Source organism: Anabrus simplex, chromosome 2, assembly GCF_040414725.1.
Source record: "Anabrus simplex isolate iqAnaSimp1 chromosome 2, ASM4041472v1, whole genome shotgun sequence".
NCBI lineage: Eukaryota > Metazoa > Arthropoda > Insecta > Orthoptera > Tettigoniidae > Anabrus > Anabrus simplex.
The window spans coordinates 682,726,368-682,742,634 of NC_090266.1; the positions used below are offsets into that span (position 1 = coordinate 682,726,368).

The following is a 16,267-nucleotide window of genomic DNA, read 5'->3' on the forward strand; positions in this document are numbered from 1 at the left end:
TCCGTATTTTTAACGGTGTCTAGGCGAAAATTGGTAAGAATGATTTCGTTGTTAATAGAAACACAGAAATCTTGTAGTGTAGTCTAGAGGCAATTTTCTGTTGACGTTACGTTTTATAATAAGAGCGCACGAATTTATCGAGACTCGTAAGAAAAGAGTGGTTATTGTTATCTGGGGCATTTTTTATCTATTTTAAAGGCATGATAATAATGTTACTGATACGGAAATATCGTCGAATGGAGAGGTCTAAGAAGGTCCCGGGGTGAATGGGCGCACAAGGAAATGACCAGAGCATAAGTTAAAGCATTAAATTTTGAAATTTTATTTATTTACTTTTTCCTTTTTGGTTTTAAAATGTGATTTGGAATACATAACAGTTAAATATAATAAGAAATGAGCTCGTCAGCTCTGATAACAACAGAGGACTGTAAATCCAAAGATCAGGTACAATAGAGAAAATTATCGACACAATCATTTACAAGGTATGAGCAATATAGCTCTAACCATGTACACTTTTACCATAGCTCATTTACATTCTAGGAGACTGAGGTCCAAAAGGTTACTCTAGTCCAGCCTCTCAGAGGAACAAGCTTCTCACAAATAAACTTCAAATACTGAGTTTGCAGTCACTTCTGCTCAACTGACTTTTACACATTCGTATATCAATAACTACAATTTAAACGGGGGCAATGAATGCAGATAATGAATGGCTTTAATGTAAAAATAAAAGATTTAACACGATCGGCTATGTACAAAGGCTAGGAGGCGAAACACTTGCAGTCTCTTTAGAAAAACTCTTTAAACATTAAATGGGCTTATGGGCCGAAATTGTGGAGGCTAAGCCTATACTGCACAGGGGTGACTAAACGAGAAAAAATAAATGCCGAAGGAGTGTGAAAAATTTAGAGGTTTAGAAACTTTTAGTTACCCCATACCAAGTTGAATGGGAACTAACAGAGGTGAACACTCTCCGTTTACTTAATTTACATGTTTCCCAGCAGGGATTTGAACGGAGTCATCAGACTTGCCAAAAATCTACATTTAAGTACTAAAATTAGGCACAGATAGGGCCGGTCGTATCATCATCGTGTGGGCGGTCTTCTTCTCACCAGGGGTGATGACACGGCCGGACAGTAGTAGTAGTCACCAATATTATTTCTGGCTTTATTTTATTATCCTCTGTTTTTCATTTTATTTTGTGTCTGAATATTAAGTGGAGACAATGGGCGTGATATGGGGGACTGGGAATGGCTACCGTGGTGATTCTATCTTGTGAGTGTCACGTTTCCAAAGTATCCAATGTCCCCGATGGCATGCCCAGGGAATCCGGCATTTCTTTTCTTTTCCTTTTGATGTAAGCTCTCCATGTGAACATGTATCGGGGCAAATTCGCCTGTTATGTTCAATATCTATCTATCTATCTATCTATCTATCTATCTATCTATCTATCTATCTATCTATCTATCTATCTATCTATCTATATATATATAGATATATATATATAACTAAAATTAGGACTTTACATACAATTAAAGAAGTTTTAAACATTCCGCTCAAGCTATCTGCCTGGAGCAATCACATATTAAGACATTTCTGCCATTATCTTGAGTTGTTAGGCCTTCCGAACGCCGCCCTGCAGCCTCTGCCTCCTAATCACGCCGCGCTCACTAGACCGGAGCGATGAAGATGACAATACGGTCCTGAAGCGCCTAGCGTTTATAGCATTTCCGAGAGGAAGTTTCCAGAACTCTTTTCAGATAGGCAGGATGCCTGTACACACACCCAATTTTAGTTGGCTAGAGAAATATTCACGAAATTCCTGACTGGTAAATAACTGAGGAAGGAGCCATATGAGTGTTGACAACTTTGACACATGAACAAAACAATCTTTACTAACTTAAGGTTTACCACTTTAGAAATTGAAATTCCCTTAAGAATTAATTGTCCTTAATCTCGTCAGAGGTGGCACATAGGCCGATGGTAAAGACATCTAATGGTTGAAGGTCCAAGTACCTTGTATTACATTAGTTCAAGATTCATAGCACAGATGGCCTTCTAGAAGACGCGCAGGTCAAGTTGACGGAGGATGTGTACCCCAGTACAGTTACTATTTATTATTATTATTATTATTATTATTATTATTATTATTATTATTATTATTATTATTATTATTATTATTATTATTATTTAACACCCAGTGGTCTTCAGAGTTGCATGCATGATGAAATTCTTCATTGAAAGTAATTCTTGAGATTATCATTATCTCAACCAGCGTGATTTTCTCACATCTAGGTAATTTAAAATGCTGATTAGAAACATCCTGAATATATTTTCAGTGTTACCGTATATAATTTGCTGCCTACGAGCTTCCCAACTCGCTACGGTACGTTAAATAGTCTTATAACCTACGGTAGGTTAAGAGAAAGCTGTGATTACGAGCACCAAAATCACTTCCAACATCTTTGAAAAACAGAGGAAGAAAGTTAGCCAAGGAATAGTGAGCCTACAGAAGGTCCAGTTTGTACATCAATACAGTGAAATTAAAGTCTTTAATTAATGAAAAAACAGTGCAACTGGATTCAAACCTCTATGAATGCATACAAACATGCACTAAACACAGTACATGTAAGGTAAGTTTCCTCCATAATCCTCCTAAGCTTCTTGTCACCTTCTAGTAATATTCAATAATTATTCATTAACAACTGCCAAGGAAGTATCAGAGATTTAGGAACACACACACAACACGCCCGCCCACATCTCTCTACAAGTGGGCATCGTTTTCTCTTCAGCATTCTTTTGTTCGGCCGGGTGGCTTTCACCTATATCTGCTACACAGCCGACCTCAGTTAGCAAATCAGTTGACGCCTCGTTGGCTGTCGACTTCCCCACGACCATGGTCTTTTGCATAATTCCCGGCGTGGATCCTGCCATCCCCGGAGATGACATCTTCGACGATCTTTGTGCCACTCGCCTTCCGGTCCAAAATGTCTATCGACTGGTTGAAGGCCTCACCTCTACAACTTCTTCGCAGATTCTGGTTCATCTCAGCGACGAGGCCACCCTTCAACCTCTTTACACCTCGGGCTCAACGATTCACTGTCAGATCTATGCAGTGGTGCAACCCCTCCACACATTGAAGACCAGCTTTCTGCCAACCCAACCCTTATCCCAACTGTCCACGAGCCTCCATTTCAGACCATGCTTCTGCCCTCAACTCTCACCATCCCGACAACCACCACAACACCGTCCGTTCTTCTCCCTTCCTCACTTCCCATCACCACTGTTACAACTTGTCATCCCTCCCCTGTTTTGTCGTCCTCTCTCCCTAATTCTGCGCCCCCTGCCTTTCAGCAAGTACCTGCTAACCCGCCGGCCTCGTCTGTCGCAGTTTCGCCACCGCCATATCCACCAGCTAACACCGCACAGCAGTCATCATCGACCCAGCCGCCTTCACCGTCCACTTCCGTGTACAGCTGTGTGCTCCGTGGAATCCCTCCAGACTTCTCCGACAGGGACGTCCTCCAAGAACTCCGTGCAGCCGGCGTTCCCGTCCGACGAGCCATTCGGATCCGGAACGCCTCCAGCCCAACTTTTATAGTACGCTTCCAGCTGACTACATCCGAAGCAGTTCAACAGCTCATCGCCACCGGTGCCCGTGTCCACGACCATTTTTATCGAGTAGAGGCCTCTCTTTCCCCGTCTTTACCTGGTCGCCAGCCCTCAGATCGTCCATCTCGTAGCTCCTGGCCAACCCCTACTCCCATTTTTCCACCTCCACCAGTATGCCCACTCCCTCCTCCCAACGACTTCCTCCCTTCTCCCCTTCCAACATTTGACCTCCACCGTCTTCTCACCACTTGTCTTAACCATCTAACCGCTTCCCTCCATCTTCTTACTTTGCACATCTATCCCGGCACTTCCTCCCTTGCATTTCACTTCTTCCGTCACGCATATCTTGTACCTATCTTGATAACACATGTATTTGCATCACATCTTTATACGAGGACGGTTTGAAAAGTTCTCGGAATCACCGCTAGATGTCAGTGCTAGAGCAATGAGGTTCCCGCGCAATAATCACACATCCTTTGTGAGTGAACACGTGGCGCGACAGTGCTCTAGCTGCAGGAGTGTGGTAGCGACGACTCTTTGTTGTTGTTCCCGCGTAGTGATTTGTGACATTGGAAAAAAACTGAGATTCGAGCAGTGATTAAATACTTTGTAAAGAAAGGTATGAAAGCAAAGGAAATTCATGCCGACTTTCAGAACACACTGGAGGACTCTGCTCCTTCATTTTCAAAAGTGTTACGACCCCAGAATTTATCGCAAAAGTGCATAAAATGGTCATGGAGGATCGTCCACTGAAAGTGCGGGAGATTGCTGAAGCTGTAGGGATGTCTTCTGAATGGGTATATTATATTTTAACCGAAGAATTGGGTATGAAAAAATTATCCGCAAGATGGGTGCCGCGGCTCTTGACTTTGGACAATAAACGCACAAGATTAGAAATGTTTTCAGTGCAACTAAGAAGATTTTTTGCGCCGGTTTGTGACTACAGATGAAACTTGTGTCCACTACTATACCCCAGAGACAAAACAGCAGTCAAAGCAGTGGAAACATGCTGATTCACCACCACCACAGAGAGCAAAGGCAATGCGTTCGGCCGGGAAGGTCATGGCCTCAGTTTTCTGGGATGCAAAAGGCATTCTGCTGATAGATTATCTTCCTACTGGCCAAACAATTACGAAGCAATACTAAGCAAACCTCGTAGGCTAACTACAGGAAAAGATACGCGAAAGAAGGCCTGGTTTGGCAAGGAAAAAGGTCGTCTTTCATCAGGACAACGCTCCGCCGCACACAAGTGTTATTGCCATGGCAAAACTTCATGAACTGGGCTACGAATTGTTGCCACATCCACCTTATTCACCTGATTTGGCACCATCAGACTTTCATCTATTCATCTATTCCCCAAGCTGAAAGTTTTCCTCGGTGGACGGAGATTTTCTACAAGGGAAGAACTGACAGCCGAATTGGAGAGGTATTTTGCAGGCCTGGAGGAATCTCATTTTCAAGATGGGATCAAGGAATTGGAACATCGCTGGACCAAATGCATTAGTCTACAGGAAGCCTATGTTGAAAAATAAAAGCAGTTCCACTGAGGTAACATAGTTAATTCTAGTACATTCCGAGAACTTTCAAAGCACCTACGTATTTACCATTTGTAAATCTGTCAATAAAGCTCTAGATAACCTACACATCCTTAACCTCATCTCCTTAAGTTATTCATACATTCTTAGGCACAGGCACAATTCCCCTCCCATCTCCTATATATTCACATCCCTTACTCACCTCCTTCTTCCGTCACATCTCCCCAATCCGGCCGCATCTTTTGGCCAGAGAGACGGCGTTACCCTCTAGGTGGCCTGCCCCATCCCTTCAGGGTGGTGAATGAAAGCATTGTTAGTAGTAGTAGTAGTATCAGAGATTTATCAGCTATTATGTTCTCAAACCCTCATTGTAGCTGAGCCTTCGTTCAAATCTGGCACCTGGCTAGATTCAGGTAGATCTCTGTCAGTAAGGATCAAGATTGGTAGGCAAAATAATAATATATAAGTAAATATAAACTCAAAGGGCCTGGATCTTTTTTCCCCAGTAGTTTAACGTTGCATTAATACATCAAAGGTTTATGGGGTAAAACAACAGCATTATTAGCCCTATGCACAAGGAGGAGCTTAATTACTTGACTTACACATTTCAGTTTCAGTTTATTTTTTATGTTTAAATCTAATTAATTCTTCAGTCCTCGAAATTTTCCTGGTTAACATACCGGTAGTGGAACTTAATTACTATTATAGGTCTTTTTATATGATAAAAACTTCCCTTCGCATGATTTCCCAATTAGGCCAGTGCTGATTGCTGACGTTTGTGGCAGATCGTTTCTGGAAGTTCCTGTTATCTTAGAATTTCTGGAAGTTATTTATTTAAAGGGAATACTCCATTAACAATTTCTTTTATTCTGGTAGGTTATGTCTGGTGACGAAATGCTTTTGAACTATTGTTGTATGTTTCCGTTCCGTGTATTGTGAGCGGAGAGGTACCGGTACCGGTACTAAGTTAAATGTCCTGAAGAGACGTTATCTGTAAGTTATAAACATATTGCAGCAAATAGGTTATGAAACATGACAAACAAGTGCTGTGCTGCTTTTCTGTAGTTCTTCATGCTTATTTGGTGTATTAAGTGCAGATACCGGTACATTATTCATTTTAGATCTATCCACAGCTTAATTAGCACGCAAATCATTTTTAGGAAAGAGTGAGTTCCAGGGTAATTTTTATAGTTCAAGACACAGACAGATGTGCCAGTTATTTACTTAAAAGTATAATGACAATGTTGACTGTGTTCCGCTTCGCTTAAAATCGTCATTGTTTTTAATGTTCGCTCTTCTGGTTGTTTCGTTTCGGAAATCGACGGCGAGTGACGTCATATGGCTACGGGGCTTTCAAAGTTTAGTAGAGGGAAGCCGCACCCTACCCGGAGAGAGTGATTTAACTGTTACTCCGAGGAATAAGGTTCAGGATAAAATTGTTGTATAGGCACAGTTGTATGACTCCCTGACCCACGTAAAATCGTCGAGAAATTTTTGAAATGTAAGTATTACTTTATTTGAAATATTCGTTTAGTCGAAATTTGCTTCAAGTTTATTGGAGGGCTACGGTGTGTTGTAGTCATAGGAAGGGACTTGGTGTATAACGATCTGCATCATCTATTTGCTGGTGTAAGGTGAATGTAATATAAGTATTCTGTATTGTTGCTGCTACTCCAGTGTGTCATTTGATTAGATAGTTGTAGTATACCTTGAATGACAGAAACACCGTTTACGTTTAGTGGATTGAAGTTCTGGAGTTTGTCTCGGTACGTACCGTCATGGCCGATTTATTCGGAACTCTAATGCTGTCAAAATCTCGGTTAAAAAAAAAATAAAAACAAAGCTGTTGTCTCTGTACATACTGGCAGTTGCCGTAATCGTTGTATGCATCGCATTGCTTAAAATCTTCAACGTTATTTTAAGTTTTCAGCAATTTATTTTGATTGCAATATCGTATTTTATGAAGGAGTTGTTACTATTCTATAATGTTTTCATAATTTCCTTACCTTCACGGGTATTTGATATGATACTGGTGAAGTAAAGTATACATTAAGGTGGTATTATTCATTTTAGTGCCAGTGGTTCTTGAATTTAAGTCATAGGCCCTTTTATCTAAATTTGGCATAGGTTTGCACCTGATATGCATGTTCTGCAGATTTAATAGTTAATCCCAAAGTATTTGGGAATATTTTATTGCTTTGTTTATCGTCTTGTTCCCACAATCTGGCAGTCTTTTGCCAAGCATATGCCCTGTAGGGATTTTGGTATTGATTAGACAAAATGACAGTTTCATACTGGGGCAAAAGTTACTGAATATTGTTTTGCTATTGGAAAGTGAACTATAGTGCAGCTTACTTATCCAGCATTATATTGTAACAATAGTGCAGATATTTCTTTTTAAGCTTACAATATCACTGGACATTGTATTTTCTTGGCATTCCTCCATGGCATGTTTTATTTTCCCTTATTGAGAAGAAAAATAAGGCACATCTGTAGAAAAAGACTGTACCTAGATAGTTTTGCATAATCTTTAGTATGATCTGTTTTTTCTGTTTTGCTAATTATTAACTTGACAGTGGAAGAGTTTATTACAATTGTTGGCTAAGGATATTCAAGCTGTATATTTTTTTTTCCATAGTATGCTTTTGTATTTTTGTATAATCAGTACATTTGGATCTCAACAGAGATATTTTCAGTAATTTTTTTTGCTATCTAGGATAATTTTATATGTACCATTTTCATTTTATATTATGTGCTTTGCTCCCAAATGTTCGAAAAGCTGAGTAATGTACCTGCAAAGGTTTTTTGTTATAGCTTATTAGGGTTGAACTGCATTAGCCTACTTAGTTGAAAGTAATATATAAGATTTATACAAATTATCATGATCACTCTGAACTGGTTGCAGGAGATTTATACTCTGCTTTAAGTTTACTGTTTTACTGCCTGTACTGAGGAGTGGTATGGGAATTATTGCACATTTCTCTGGAAAGACACTCAAACGATTAGCTTCAGTTTGTTAGTACACTATGGTTTGTTGCAAGTATTCGTTATTTTAGACACACCTAAAATTTGAAAATTATATTGCTTATAGGGTAAACTTCATTACTTATAATTGGACATATCTGTGGCAAAAAAGATTGGAAATGGTAACATAATGACGGGGTGTACTTTTCCCTCAAGCATTTTACACAAATTTCAACTCCGGATGAATATATTTTTTTGTTTTTCTTAATGCCATATATAAAACTTACATAGACCTTAGGACTATGGTAATCTATTTTGTTTTATCTCCGGTGCACCAAGTGGGGTCAAACTTGATTTATCTCATCGTTATGATTACAATGTGCGTACTATTAAAGGTAGCCGTTTGAGTATTGTAACAGTTCTTCCTTCAAGCATGGGTGTGAACTTCAGTACAATTGGTTAATGGTTAGTGAATCATAAATAACTGTGACACTGACTGTTACTTGATATCTAAAAATATGGGTAAGAGTATAATTTGAGTACCATTTTAGAACAAGCACATGTTATCGCTGAAATATCTGGTGCCAGCAAGCCACACCCTCTTTCATGAGTGGAAGTTACACCCTTGGATGCTGTGGTGCTGTTCGATTTGTTCCTTATCAATATTTATTTTTCCTTAGCATCTTCTGGTCTTCTGTAATCTTATTGATTTGAAGTTTTGTAAGGGAGGGTATTCCCAAACTAATTTTAAACATAGATTTTCATGTATTAGCACTGCAGACATTTTTCAAATTTGATTTAGGTTAATTGAAACAAAAATATATTGTGGAAGGTTGATCAATGTATGGCCTTTTGTGGCTGGGTTGGGAGGAAGTAAGATCCTTAAATCAATAGGTTTTATTTTCTTGTATCTCAAGAAGTCAGGGCAAAGTATATATGGAGATAAATCAATATAATATAAAATTCATAAACAAAATAGAAAATGCAAGCCATCAGCGCTCAAGAATTTGTGGATGTTTGTACAGTAATTGTAGTATTACTCGCACAATTTTTAGTGATAGATTTTTGTACAGGGGTGAGGAGTAAGGAAGCTCTCCTGATTCTGCTAATACTGCCTACTGAATGGAAATGAAATCTGAATTGAATCGATAATATGATCGATCAATATGAATTTTTAAAACCTTTATCATCTTCAGCCAACAACTGTGTCACATTTCTCGATGCGAATCTTGTTCCTAGCATGAATTCTATAGTTTGGGTTTGCTGTATAAACAACAGTACTAGTACGTAAAGTGTACGTCAGATGTACCACAGCGATGCATAAGCGGTTCATAGTTTGTGTTTCTAAGGTTGCCTATACGAATCTCTAAGATTGCCGAGGTTGACCGATTTAGCACTAGGGTGTCCATTTATCACTAAAAATTGTGCGAGTAATACGTTTATAATAGAAAGTTTGGAGATACCATCTTTGCAAGATTCAGATTTGTGCAAAATAAACGGAGCGTGCTCCTTCAAATTATAAAATAATCTCCTGTATTGAAGCCGGCTTTTTGTCTTTGATTTGCGTGGGAGGACTGATTATGTATCTCATAGTTTAAATTACTTTCATTAGACTACTATTATATATCTGGACCAGTTTTATTTGTATCAGCTGTAATAATTAAATGGAAAAAAATAATACTGTCAGTTTTCAAAGCCATTTTATGTTATCAAACTTGCACTTTTCAGCATGTCGGCCTATAAATTATGATGCTTAATGCCAGATAATTAATTGAATTTAATGATAAATACATGTGTAAAATATAACAAACATAGCCTACATCATTCGTGCACTTGTGTTTGTAAATGAGATAAGGCAACACTATTGCTGAACTTGCTTCAAATCTTTACTAGGCTAATCAGTTTGATGTGTGTTGTTGTTTGTGGGGAAAAGCATCTTGTAAGGAAAGACTATTTAAAGGTCTCAGCCATAGAAGAATATATTGTTTGTCCAAAATTTTTGGTGTTATTTTGTGGAGGAGAGGTAAGAGTGACACTTAAGAATTTTGTGTACCGGGATACTGGAGGAGAGAGGAAGAAAAAAAATAACATAGAAAATTAGTAGTGGTTTACCAGTTTAAACTTTCTTACCCGAATATTTTAATATGTGTATATTCCAGTTTTCTTACAGGTGGCTTACTCATGTGTATAATTGCTTCAATTTTATATGGCTGGTTATTTGTTTAATTAACTATTCCATGCATAATTAATCACCCTCCTAACACAGACCTACGTTGAATTACTTAAATGTGCAAGGTGAGTAATTAAGCCCCTCCTCGTGCATAGGGCTGATAATGTTGTTTTCCCCCATGAAACTACTACTACTGCCTTCCATTATGTTTAGTGGTTGTGTGCATACTTGGTTTTTTCTACTAATTATCCTTACATTAGATCCTGGTCCCACCGAGCAAGTTGGCTGTGCGGTTAGGGGCACACAGCTGTGAACTGGCATTCGGGTGATAGTCGGTTCGAATCCCACCTTTAGCAGCCTTGGAGATGGTTTTTCTGTGGTTACCTACTTTCTCACTAGTTGCACCTTACTTAAGGCTATGGGGACTATCTTCGCAATTCAAGCCCTTTCCCATTCTTCTGTCGCCGAAAACCTGTGATGTATTAATGCGACATCAGGACGAATAGAAGTACATAGTGTGACGACTTCTGCTGTTTGATATGTTCCTACACTACGCGGCGCTGGTGTAGGTAAACAGGGATCAGCTGTCCCTGAACATGTGATTTTAAATGAGATCTGATGTGACTTAATTCGGAATTTATCGTTTAAATAAATTATTTAAAACAGTGTGTTTATTATTATGTTTCAGGAATGGGCATTCTCTTTACTGACCGTTGACTGTGTTTATGTGCGATCTGCGTTTCGTGCAAATTAAGATTATAGTGTTCCTTGTTTTGAAAGTAATATGTGACAAATTCATAGGAAATATTTTACATTTAGTAATGATTTAATGACATTACTTCTGAAATTGGTTCGTCAGTGTCTTAACGAATGTCAAACGGGTATGTGTGTATAGAGCTATTTCATTAATTCACCACAAAATCAAACTCGGTTGCAATTATCAGCTATAACCTTAAAAAAACACATGTTCGACTGTTAGTGTACATGCTGCGTAATATAAACACATTAAAACTCTGCAGGCACCCAGATGATGTTACGTACCGGTATGTCGTACATATGTAATTCCTACATAACTACCAGTACTTAAGTTAAATTATATATTAACATGCTCAAATTAATGAATCTTATCAGCACTTCACCCCATCAGTCAGTTAACAGGACACTTTGTACATTTTCCGGGTATGTTTTGCGGTCGTACAAGCTTGCATTTCTTTCCGTACTTCTTTTGTTCGGAAATAAAATCGGCATCATATGTAATGAAAAATTAATTTTGGTACCAAGTCCTGAGCATGTTCAGTACAGCACCCAAGTCTATAAGAAATAGTAATTGAAGGTAAACTATCCAGGCGTTCTTGAAATATTTTGCCCCATATGCTTCTTGTACACTAATATTTCTCACAGCAACTTCCTCTACATGAGAAAACGTCAATAATAATTCACTCAATGGATAAATAAGATAGTTGGATGCGTTAAAATATTCTTCTAGACTTGTTAGGTCCTCCTCCTGTATTGTTTTGCATAGAACCAATACATGCTGTACAGCCTATCATTTTGCTTGCATGTTTATCAATATACCCACAGAACTGATGAATGACATTAATTTTCGAACTGGTGAAAGGAGCTATTTGTTCATCTTCCCAACTTGATAATGGTGGACCGAGCTAGTTGGCCATGCGGTTAGGGGCGCCCGGCTGTGAGCTTGCATCCGGGAGATAGTGGGTTCGAATCCCACTGTCGGCAGCCCTGAAGATGGTTTTCGGTGGTTTCCCGTGGTTTCCCATTTTCCCACCAGGCAAATTCTGGGGCTGTACCTTAAGGCCACGACCGCTTCCTTCCAACTCCTAGGCCTGTCCTATCGTTGCTATAAGACCTATCTGTGTTGGTGCGACGTAAAGCAACTAGCAAAAAAAGAAAAAGATAATTGTGGCTGATCAAAGGTAAGCGCGCTGTAATTTTTTTCCTGAGCTGTAGTTGTGATTTTGGCATTCTCTTTGACAACAGCTTTTGCCATGGCTCTAATCTGACCGAAAAATTATGTTAAGGGTACTATCACTTTAAAAGCAGATGTTGACGTGGGATAGCCTTCGACCACTTTGAGAACAAAGTGGGATCTTTTGGGGGTGAAAAAAAAAGACGCTTATCATTCGAATGTTTATTGTAACCCGAATTACAATCCGGGACATTGCAAGTTGTAGGCATATTCACATGCGGTAGTAAATTGAAGCATATGTTAAAGTATATGTCCTACTTCTCAAATGCATAATCTTTTTCACTTTTCAGTTCATGAAAAGTTAATGCCAGCTATTTTGCACTTATACAACTGGAGAATGTATAAAACTACTAAAAAAGACCGCAAACTGTTTGCACACTTCCACAGTAAGCCGACGAAAAACGCGCGTACTTGGCCCTTTTATCGACAGCAGCGCTGCAGGTGGCGGAGAACATGTACACCGTGTCTGTTAACATGTGATTCAGAGGGAGTCGTCACACTGTTCATTTCTATTCGTCCTGGAGACGTTAAACTGCTAGGAAAAAAATATCCAGGTCCTTTGAGTTTATATTTACTTATATATTATTATTTTGTCTACCAATCTTGATCCTTACTGACAGAGATCTACCTGAATCTAGCCAGGTGCCAGATTGGAACGAAGGCTCTGCTACAATGAGGGTTTAAGAACATAATAGCTGATAAATCGCTGATACCTCCTGGGCTGTTAATGAATAATTATTGAATATTACTAGAAGGTGACAAGAAGCTTAGGAGGATTATGGAGAAAACTTGCCTTAACCTGTACTGTGTTCATTGCATGTTTTGTATGCATTCATAGAGGTTTGAATCCAGTTGCACTGTTTTTTCACTAATTAAAGACTTTAATTTCACTGTATTGATATGCAAATTTGACCCTCTGTAGACTATTTCTTGGCTAACTTTCTTCCTCTGTTTTTCAAAGACCTTGCTAGTGATTTTGGTGCTCATAATCACAGTTTTCTCTTAACTTTTCTTCCGTGGTTTCCCTTTTTCACACTAGGCAGATGCTGGGGCTGTACATTAAGGCCACGGCCACTTCCTCCCCGCTCCCAGCCCTTTCCTATCCCATTATCGCCACAAGACCTATCTGTGTTGGTCTGATGTAAAAAAAATTCTAAAAAATGTTCTCTTGGTTCAGTTTTCTTTTACTGCCCTGTTCATGGCTATGTAGAATGAAAATGTCTGTGGCTCGTAAAATTTTGCTACCTGTCTGTACCCTCATAACATGCTTCCAGATAGTTTTGTGATGAACTAATTGGGTAACTCTGCATGTTTAAAGCTTTAGCCAGTGTACTTAATTTTACTCTTGTACAGACTTATATTATTATTAGAAAGGGCACCCGAATGGGCATTAGGATTTACAATATTCACTTATCGACATGATTCTCTTGTTGCAAGTCTTGATGTGATACCTGTCACACTGTTTGCCACATAAAACGCATATACAGTTAACATCTGGATTATGAAAAGACTTCACTGTGGATATCAAATGGTGAAAACCATGAATGGAAAGTCGTGTTATGATATGTCTTTGATCTTGATTTTCTTTGGTCCAGTTTCGCACCAACATGGAATCTGAGGTGTAAAAGTCGGGGTCGATTTCCTTTTTCTTTTCTTCCCTTCTGTGTAGAAGTTCATTGTAAGCTCCAGTAGATGGCAGATGGAGCCTCATTCTGAGGTCCTGAATGTAAAAAGTTTCTTTGGCCAATTCATATACTAGACGTGATGGAGCTGATTTTCCAACTCGTAAAGTACATTTAAAAAAGCATGCTTTTAATTTCTCTATCCTTTCAAGATCTCTGAGTTTGAGATGGTCCCAAATTAGTTCCAATCCATAAGACAAGACAGGTGATATTACTGTGTGGAATAACATTATTGCCGTGGATAAAGATAGTGCTGCGGGATCTTTTATCTTGTAGATGGCCCTTATCGCTGCCACAGTTCTTTCTTCTATGTGGTAATTAAAAGACAGAGTTGTGGTTTGAAGAGTTATTCCTAAGTACTTGAATTTGCTGACTATTGTTAGATCATTGTTACAGAGGGTAAGTGTGTCTTTTGTAGAAAGTCTCCCTCCTTTTCTGAAAGTCATTTGCACCGTTTTCTGAAGATTGATCGTGAGGTGATTTTCGTTAACCCACTTTCTAACTCTAGTAAGGAGGCTTGTAAGCTGTCTTTGTTTGATGACCCTAGTACCATGTCATCTGTATAGAGGATGACTGTCGTGTCGGGTGAAGATTTTACTATATTCGTGATGTCTGCAGTGATGAGGTTGAACAGTAAAGGGCTCATCGGGTCACCCTGCAGTACTCCATTCGTTTGTCTGATTGGGTCCGAGCTGTCGGCTCCATCTTCAATCTCTATGTAGTTCACTATCAAGATGTTATTTAGCAACTTAAAAAGGGGATGGGCTTCGCTGATCATGTTTTTGATCTTGGTTAGGAGAATTTCTCGATTTATAGAGTCAAAAGCCTTCGTGAAATCCACAAAAACTGCATACTATTTTCCTTTGGGTAGTCTTAATGCTTCTTCTATTTCCTGTAGCAGGTATTTTTCAGCATGAATTGTGCTTCTTCTGGGCATAAATCCAAATTGGCATTCTGGGAGTGTTACAGAATCTTGCAGTTTCTTTGTAAGGATCTTCATAAATATTTTGAGGATGTTGTTCTCCAATGCAATGCCTCTATATGAATTGGGATCATTTGTCTGTCCTTTACCCTTGTATAGGATTTTCACTGATCTTCTCCGTTCCTCAGGAATAGTTCCAGATCTTAGACAAGCATTGAATAAGTTCGTCCAGAAAGGCAATAACATTTCTTGAGTTTCTTTGAGATGTTCTGTATGGATACCATCTGGGCCGGGAGCTCTCTTGACTTTCGACTGATACACCGTTTCTCTGACTTCATCGGGAGTAACCTGGATTATTTTTCCATCTTGAGTCGTGTTGATTTGTAGGGAATGCCTGGGTTTTGTTTTCCAGATTCAGGATGCCTTTGAAGTGTTCTTCCCATTTATCCATAGGGAGGTCTTGATACGGTATTTTTTTGAAGGACTATAAATGGGTCATGTTTTGCTGTTGTGGCTAGTTTTTTTGCTTCGGCTTCCAAATATTTAGATCTCTTGGAATGTAGAAGTTGTTTGTACTCTCTTCTGCCTTGTGCATAGAGATTAAGGTGATTGTCTGAGCCAGCAGTACGGGCATTCTGGAGCTGTTCTAGAGTTTTCTTTCGTTTGAGGTAACACTCTTCGTCGAACCAGGGTTGAGCTGTTCGTTTTCTGATTGGTAGTGATGCCTTATGTAGTTGGTGAGTTACAATTTCTAGTGCTTCATCTATGTGACCTTCAGTTGCAAGCTGTTCTGCCTTAAGGATGTCTTCGTGGTTGATAATTCTTGTATCTATTCTTCTGGAATACTTTGTTGTTGAGGTTTGTTGAGGGCAATGGAGGATGATATCTGTTGCGATTGGTATATGTTTCCTTATCGGAGCTGCACCTGAGGTCCACAGTCCTTCTTGATTTTTTTATGGCGATTCTATCCCCTATATAGAAAACGAGATCAATAGTGCTTGATCCATTGTAGGCAATGTAGGTCTTTTCTTCTCTTATTTATTAGATTATAACCTTCTTCTGTTAGCATTTCAAACACCAGCTCGGATTTTCGAAGGGGTTTATCAACACGACAGTTTAGATCGCCTGCTATGATAATGTTGGTGTTTGTTTTCGATATAGCTGAGGAAAGTTTCTCTGACGTCCCCTGACAAACTTTCAGGACTGATATAAACGCCAATTATGTTGATGTCAAATGTTTTTACTATTACCATATTGTCCTCTTTGTATATTTCTTTTAATTTACCTATTGTAGGTTTCAGAAAGCATGAAACTCCTTCTGGTCTGCCTTCAGTTGGTTTTGCAAGAGCATGGATTCCATAAAAGTCTGGGATGTCTAATGGTTGAAGTAGGAAG

General features: G+C 39.0%; 1 protein-coding gene across 5 annotated transcripts in view; it reads left to right on the forward strand.

Annotated features, from left to right (window-relative positions):
• Positions 1 to 6,489: 6,489 nt before the first annotated feature.
• Positions 6,490 to 16,267, forward strand: part of Gbeta13F (guanine nucleotide-binding protein subunit beta-1) — a 222,839-nt gene continuing 213,061 nt past the window's right edge. For 2 of the 5 annotated variants that reach the window (XM_067141272.2, XM_067141276.2), the window contains exon 1: positions 6,490 to 6,645. The gene's annotated coding sequence lies outside the window, so the exon portion shown is untranslated. Of the gene's footprint in view, positions 6,646 to 6,704; positions 6,779 to 6,805; positions 6,911 to 16,267 lie in introns of those variants that run through there. The other 3 variants (XM_067141273.2, XM_067141274.2, XM_067141275.2) reach the window with 3 other exon arrangements.